We start from the raw sequence: 6,840 nt of genomic DNA, 5'->3' as shown, positions 1-6,840 counted from the left end.
GGGAGCAGGGCAGCACAAACAGAGCAGAGCAGAGCAGAGCAGAGCTGAGCAGAGTAGGAGTGACGAGCCGAAACAATGCATCAGGTGTGTGGAGTGTGGAGCATAGGGCCAAAGCTTTAAGTTCTGGGTCACGTGGGTGGTTAGCCACAGCTCCAGCACTCACTACCTGGACACCACAAAGCACCCCAAATAGAAAGCACCTGGCCTGGGCCACAGGAACATATCAGAGCAGCCCCTCGGCGCCAGGAGTGATGCCGCTGACCTGCACGTCGGACCAGACAGGACAGGACAGGAGAGGACTGGACAGGCGAGCTTTGTCGGGGGAGGACATCCACGCTTTGGAGAATGCAGGTAGCCAAGGAAAGTGTGGCGCTCAGCCACACATGGCACACGGCACGGCACGGCCAGTGTCCTGACGGACATACAACGCTGAACCCAATCGGCAGTCCAGCAGGGATAGCACAGGATAGGGAAAGTGCACTCCCCCCACCCCACCCCCTCCCTGCAGCAGTAGGCACCCACGGCCCCCTCCTGAGCCCACCTTCTGGGAGCCAGCCTTTCTGTCTACTTGCCCATGGCCTGGCCCCCTGTACCATCGTGGATCCTGTGCCACCGGGGAGACCCTGGCGCACATGTGAAATCAGCAGTTGCTCACAGAGGGCAGGGAGGCAACAGCTATGCCTGGCCAGCCTGGGAGCACATGTGTGCCTTGAGCAGAAGGCAACTGGTGACTGTGCATGGGTGGTTCAGTGGTAGAATTCTCGCCTGCCACGCGGGAGGCCCGGGTTCGATTCCCGGCCCATGCAGTACACTGCCCAACCTTATTTTGGCCCTCAGCCTATGCACGCGTGTGCGCACACACCCACACACGCTCACAGTCAGACAGAAAATATTCCTTCTGCCATCTTTGCCCACTAGTCCTTCACCTCACACCATTTCAAACACACACGCACACACCCCACCACAGTGTACCTGCATCCTGCCCCCCGGCACCCCATCAACCCCCCTCCTGACGTGTCCTACCCCCTCTCTCCAAACCACTAACCAGCCCACAAGTACACTTTTCCAATGGCCACAACACCTGTTCTCAGCTCTCCTACATGCCCCACTATCATCCGTGCATCCCATGGACCTCCCGGGACTTCCAGGGCTACCATGCCCCATGAATATGCTGTCTCCCCTATGCCACCCTCAGCCACAGCATGTCTTCGAATCCCCGCAGCAGCACAGCTGACACCTACCATCTCCACCCTCACCCCACCCAAACCCCTCATCTCCCATCATCCACAGCCTGGCTCAAGGCTCACCACTTGCACAGTGTCTGCTCCTCGGGCATCACTGAATTACCTTCTCAAACATGAACTTGTCCCTTACAAGGTGTAGGTGGTCTTCATGGAGAAGAGATTTTACTCTTGAGCCTTCCGTACCACTAGCCTACCACTGTATATAGCTTGTAGTATGTGAAAAGTGTGGATGGAGGTCCATCACTCTCCCAATCCCTCCCTCTCTCCCTTCCTCCATCCATCCATCCATCCATCCATCCCACCCTCCGAGTGAGTGAGTGAGTGAGCTGGAGGTTGCACAAGTGACTGCTAGAGCGAGGGTAGGGTAGGTGTGCAGGAAGGGATAGATGCCTGAGAGAATCGGAGAGAGACTTGGTATATGTTGGAGTGAGCAGGTGATCAAATGAGCCAGAGGGAAGAATGCCTGAGCTTAGGGTTGGAGGTGGGGTAGCAGCTCAGGGGGAAGGGGATATGCAAGTGAACAAGCAGGTGAGTGAGGTGAGGGAGTCCTTGAGGGAGGTAGGAAAGGAAGGAGAGCAGGACAGAGGGACAGAGGGAGTGAAAGACAGAGGGAGTGATGCAACACAGGAGGGAAGGAGGCAGGGAGGGTAAGATCAGGAGGGAAAGGGAGAGAGGCAGGCAGTGGATGGGCCAGTGGTGGAGTGTGGGGTGAGTGAGTGGTGGATTGGAAGACTGGGTTTGGAGATTGTGATGGGCTGAGGCTGGAGAAAGGGGAGTGGAGGCTCAGTAAGATTCAAGAAGGAAGTCAGGCACTTGACTCAGGTGTGTGTGTGTGTGTGTGTGTGTGTGTGTGCGCGCGTGTGTGCGTGTGTGTGTGCGTGTGCGCAGGCGCGCGAGCGCTGCTGCTCCCAAGCACACTCGTGCTAGGATAGGCTGGTGGTGTTGGTGCAGTGTCAGCATTCCTCTCTCTGCTGGGCAGGCCGGGCGAGTTCTGGGGTGGCCAGATGAGGAAAGGGAGATGTTGGCTAAGGAAGGGAAAAGCAAAGGGAAGAAGCTAAAGGTGGCAGGGTGGGGTACAAGGCAGGGGAAGAAGCAGGCAAGCAGTGATGCTGCCTGCAGGAGGAAGGGTGAGTGCGCAGCAGGAGTGTCGGTGGGGGCCTGGGAGGAGCGCTAGTCCCAAAAGGGGGTGGTGGAGGCAGGATGGGAAGTGGCAGGGCAGTGAAGAAGGCAAGTGAGAGTGGGAAAGGAAGAAGAAAGGCTTCCCTGACCGGGAATCGAACCCGGGCCGCGGCGGTGAGAGCGCCGAATCCTAACCACTAGACCACCAGGGAGCGTGCCACCGCCTGCACGGAGCACTCCTCCTGCAAACGAGCAGCGCTGCCGGACACTCAGCGCCGCTGGACGCCTGCCATCCACCGGCCCCATGGGTTGGAGGTATGGCTGGCCAAAAAGACAAGGACACTGGCGAGCCGGTTGCCTGGCCGACCTCCCCCTCTGCCTGCCCCTTTTCCCCCTCGCTCCCTCCCCGTCAGCCAAGCCAAGCCAAGCCAAGGCAAAGCCAGCTGCAGCTCTCCTCCTGCCTGTAGCCGCGAGCAGCCCGCAATCCTGGCCGTCTGGCCGGCTGCGGCAGTGTCCAGCACAACACGCGTGCACTCCGGCCCCCACGCCCTCTCCTCCCTCGCGCAGGCCGAGCCACAGCTGGAGCTGGCTAAAAGGTCGGCCGGCTGCATTGAGTAGCCTGGGGCTGCGTTGCGATGGCCGGGAATCGAACCCGGGTCAACTGCTTGGAAGGCAGCTATGCTCACCATTATACCACCAACGCCACACGCCATGGCCAGCGCACACAGGACGCCGGGGACTGGCGCGGGCCACAGCTCCTGCGGGGAAGGAGGCGGGGGTTGCGGAGTGTGGGTGCGGGTGCGGGTGCGGGTGCGGGGAGCGCGTGTCTCGCACCTGACTTCTCTGTGGGCTGGGACACGCACGCGGCGCTGCCCGGCCAGCCCGAGCCACACACGGCCCGTCCTGCGCCACGCCCGAAGCTGCTGGCTGCCGCAGCCACGCAAAGGGACGGGTTGGGTCCAGCCTAGCCTCCTGGTTCCTGCCGGGCGCCCTCCGAGCTCCGGCGGCCTGACTGCTCCGGAGCCCTGCGCGGCACGCCTCCCGGGCTGGACGCGGGCGCGGCGACGCGACGGCCGACAGCCACAGCGTCTTCCTTCGCCCGACCCCCAGCCCACCACACCCACTGCAAGGGCCCGCTCGCTCGCTCGTCTGTGAGTCCCGACTGGTGGCTGGGCGGCAGACGCCGACCACGACCGAGAGGTGGACCAGGGGGCCTGGAGCTGCTGAAGTGAGGACGCCTTGGAGCAGAGAGGCCGCGCTGGGCAAAAAGAACGCCACAGCGGCCTCCCCGTCGGGGAATCGAACCCCGGTCTCCCGCGTGACAGGCGGGGATACTCACCACTATACTAACGAGGATGACGCCGCCCGCCGTCGGGGACACAGGCCCCTCTCCGACAGCCGCCCGGACCCGGACCCGCGGCCCTCCAGCCCCGGCCTGGGGCTCGCATCTGCCCTGTCTGGCCTCCGACCCCAAGCCCAAGCCCAAGCCCAAGCCCGCGCTGCCGCGCTCATCCCACAAGCCCCGCCCCACCCGCCTGCCAAGGACCCACCCGGGGCCACCTGCCGGCCGGGGTCACCTGTCCGGCTACGCTGCCGCCGCCGCCGCCGCCGCCGCCTCGGTGCCAGTAGGTGCGGAGCCGAGCAAGAAGCACCGGCCGGCCCGCAGCGGCTGGTTGCGCGCCTCCAGCTTGCACGCCGCCCGCAGCCGCCGCTCGCTCGCGGGGGCGGGCGTGCGCTTGACCTCGCGGGACTGAGCCCCTAAGCCTCCCCGCTGACCCCGCTTGCCCTCCGACCCCCAGGCCGGCAATACGGCGCGCCAAGCGCACCCCGGTGGACGCGGCTCCCGGCCAGGGCGCACGCCTGGCCCCAGCCAGGCGAGAGGAGAAGCCACCAGCCGCGCCGCGCCGTCAGGATGGCCGAGCGGTCTAAGGCGCTGCGTTCAGGTCGCAGTCTCCCCTGGAGGCGTGGGTTCGAATCCCACTCCTGACAACTTCGCCTTTTGGCCACAGACACTCAGGGAACCCTGCCTGCGGCCCGCCCATCCCAGCCAACAATCACAGCACTACCTTGCCTTCTCCTCCTGCCTTGCCCTCGCTTTCTTGCCACCCTCCCCGCTGGCTGGCTGCCTCCCTTGTATCTTGCTCCTCCTCTCGCCTCTCCCTTCCTCCCTCCCCTCCCACCCACCCCCCACTCCCTCTCGCCCTCCCACCGGTGGGGTGGTGGGGTGGCGGGCATGCGGGCAGGGCCTTCTACCCACTGTCAAAGTCCATTCCCAGCCACGCACACACGCACGACCCACCGACTCAGGTGGAGCTTCACCCCTTCCATCTACCGCTCCCTCCTTCTTTCCTCCAGTGGCTTGCTCTGCTGGCCCTCCACCTTCCATCTCCCCTTACCCCCACCATTCAACACCCGCACACACAACAGAAGACATGCGCGCGCGCGCACACACACACACACACACACTCAAGCCCAGTGTTTCCCTCCAACACAACCCTAACCAACAAGCCCACACAGGGAAAAAGACAGACTGACTGGTGGCTGCCCTGAGCCCAAAACCGCTCACACCTGTGCCATTTGGAAAGCCCTCCCACCCATCCCACACCACCGGCTAACGGCAGCAGGGCCCAGGCAGCCACTCGCCCAAAGCCGCACATTTGTGCACACCGAGGCTCTAGGGGACAACCCTGTGCCACTTCTTGTCCTGTTCACCAGTCTCTGCCCCACATACCCCCCACCCCGTCCTCTGACTCATTCCCTTTTCTCATCCCGTTCTCACAGCACCCTGCCGGGGTGGACGCGCTCCCTGTCTTCCCATCCTCCTCCTCATGGGACAGCTTGCCTTGGGGTTGGACGCGCTGGCTGCATTGCTTTCTCTGCCCGCACTGGCCAACATCTCTCACAATGAGGCACACCCAGGCGAGGCTCGCCAGTGAGAGACAGACCCCAGGAAAGCCCAAGGCAGGGCAGGGCAGGGCAGGGCAAAACAAGGGAACAGAGGGGTGCCGAGCCACGCCAAGACAATGACCGGCAGGAGTGGCCAGGGCGGCTTAGCTCCAGCCCCGGCGTCGACCACCTGGACACCACAAAGCACCCCTAAGGGAAAGCACAGGGCCTGGGACGTGGGAACACACCAGGGCGGCCCCGCGCCACCGCAAGTGGTGCCTCTGACCTGTGCATCGTACCAGACTGGCCAGGCCAGGCCAGCCAGGCCGGGCAAGCTTCGTCAAGAGAGGGCATCCACACTTTGGACAGTACTGGTGGCTGTGGAAACCATGGCACTCGGCCACTCACGGCACACGGCATGGCACGGCATGGCGGGACACACACGTCGCACCTCCTGACCCAGATGGCAAGGCGGAAAGGAGTGAGTCTACACCTCGCTCACCACGCCCCTTCCCTGCAGCACCGGGCGCCCCACCGCTCCCTCCTGGACCGACTGACTGTTTGGGAGCCAGCCTTTTTTCGACTTGCCCAGCTGCTGGCTCCCTGTGCCATCCAGGATCCCGGCGCACTCTTGAAGCCAGCAGTTGCTCAGAGGGCAGGAAGTCAACGGCCTGCCCTCGCCGACCTGGGAGCACATCTGGGGCATACCCAGAAACAGCATGTCGTCTATGCATGGGTGGTTCAGTGGTAGAATTCTCGCCTGCCACGCGGGAGGCCCGGGTTCGATTCCCGGCCCGTGCAATGCACTACCACAGCACATTTTGCCCCGGTGGGTGCTCTGCTCCTCACTTCCCTCATTTACACACATGCACACGCACATGCACTGGCAAACGCAACTATTCCTTTTCCCTTCCTTGCCCACCACTCCTTCACTCTAACCCATTTCACACAAACACAAAAACAGCCCACCACACTGCACCTTCAGCCCAGCCTGCCACACAATCTCCTCACCCTCTGATATCTCCTACCCATCTATGGACATGACCACCCTCACTTCAAACTCCTATCTAGTCCACAAGCTACACCCCACCGGCATCCGTGCACACCAGGGACCTCTCAGGACTCCCCACAGAATCATCCCATGTGCACATGGCCACCTTCACTGGGTCGCCCAGAGCCACAGCATGTCTTCGAATACCCCCACTGCACCACAGCTGACACCCACACCTGTCTCTACCCTCACCCCACCCACAACTCCTCATCTCCCACACCTTGGTTCAAGGCTCACCACTTGCACCTCGTCTGCTCCTTGGGCATCACTGTATGAGCCTGTGCCTGGACTTCATTCCATGTCACTAGACTTCATTACATAAACTCGCCCCGTGCAGGTTTGGTCTCAGTGGTGAAGTGATGCCACCATTCTCTTGTGCACTAGCTTTGCCTACCTCTACTCAACCACTGAGCACACCATGCAGTGTGTGAAGGGTGGGGGTATAGAGTCATTCTCCCAATCCTATTCTGTGTGTTGTAGGGAGGGAGTCTGTGTGTGTGTGTGTCTGTCTGTGTGTCTGTGTGACCCTCTGCCTGTCTC

At 62.4% G+C, this 6,840-nt stretch overlaps 6 non-coding genes across 6 annotated transcripts; 3 read left to right on the top strand and 3 right to left on the bottom strand.

Annotated features, from left to right (window-relative positions):
• The first annotated feature begins 735 nt into the window (after positions 1 to 735).
• Trnag-gcc lies at positions 736 to 806 on the top strand. Its single transcript has one exon. It is a non-coding gene; the product is annotated as a tRNA-Gly (tRNA).
• A 1,697-nt stretch (positions 807 to 2,503) lies between these two features.
• Trnae-cuc lies at positions 2,504 to 2,575 on the bottom strand. Its single transcript has one exon. It is a non-coding gene; the product is annotated as a tRNA-Glu (tRNA).
• Positions 2,576 to 2,994: 419 nt separating this feature from the next.
• On the bottom strand, positions 2,995 to 3,066 carry Trnag-ucc. Its single transcript has one exon. It is a non-coding gene; the product is annotated as a tRNA-Gly (tRNA).
• Positions 3,067 to 3,647: 581 nt separating this feature from the next.
• On the bottom strand, positions 3,648 to 3,719 carry Trnad-guc. Its single transcript has one exon. It is a non-coding gene; the product is annotated as a tRNA-Asp (tRNA).
• Positions 3,720 to 4,269: 550 nt separating this feature from the next.
• Positions 4,270 to 4,352, top strand: Trnal-cag. The gene has a single exon. It is a non-coding gene; the product is annotated as a tRNA-Leu (tRNA).
• A 1,627-nt stretch (positions 4,353 to 5,979) lies between these two features.
• Trnag-gcc lies at positions 5,980 to 6,050 on the top strand. The gene has a single exon. It is a non-coding gene; the product is annotated as a tRNA-Gly (tRNA).
• Positions 6,051 to 6,840: the final 790 nt, after the last annotated feature.

Source organism: Dipodomys ordii, unplaced genomic scaffold, assembly GCF_000151885.1.
Source record: "Dipodomys ordii isolate 6190 unplaced genomic scaffold, Dord_2.0 Scaffold1000004025, whole genome shotgun sequence".
In the NCBI taxonomy this organism is placed as follows: Eukaryota; Metazoa; Chordata; class Mammalia; order Rodentia; family Heteromyidae; genus Dipodomys; species Dipodomys ordii.
The sequence above is the reverse complement of the archived record's forward strand: the minus strand, read 5'-3'. Positions and strand labels throughout refer to the sequence as shown.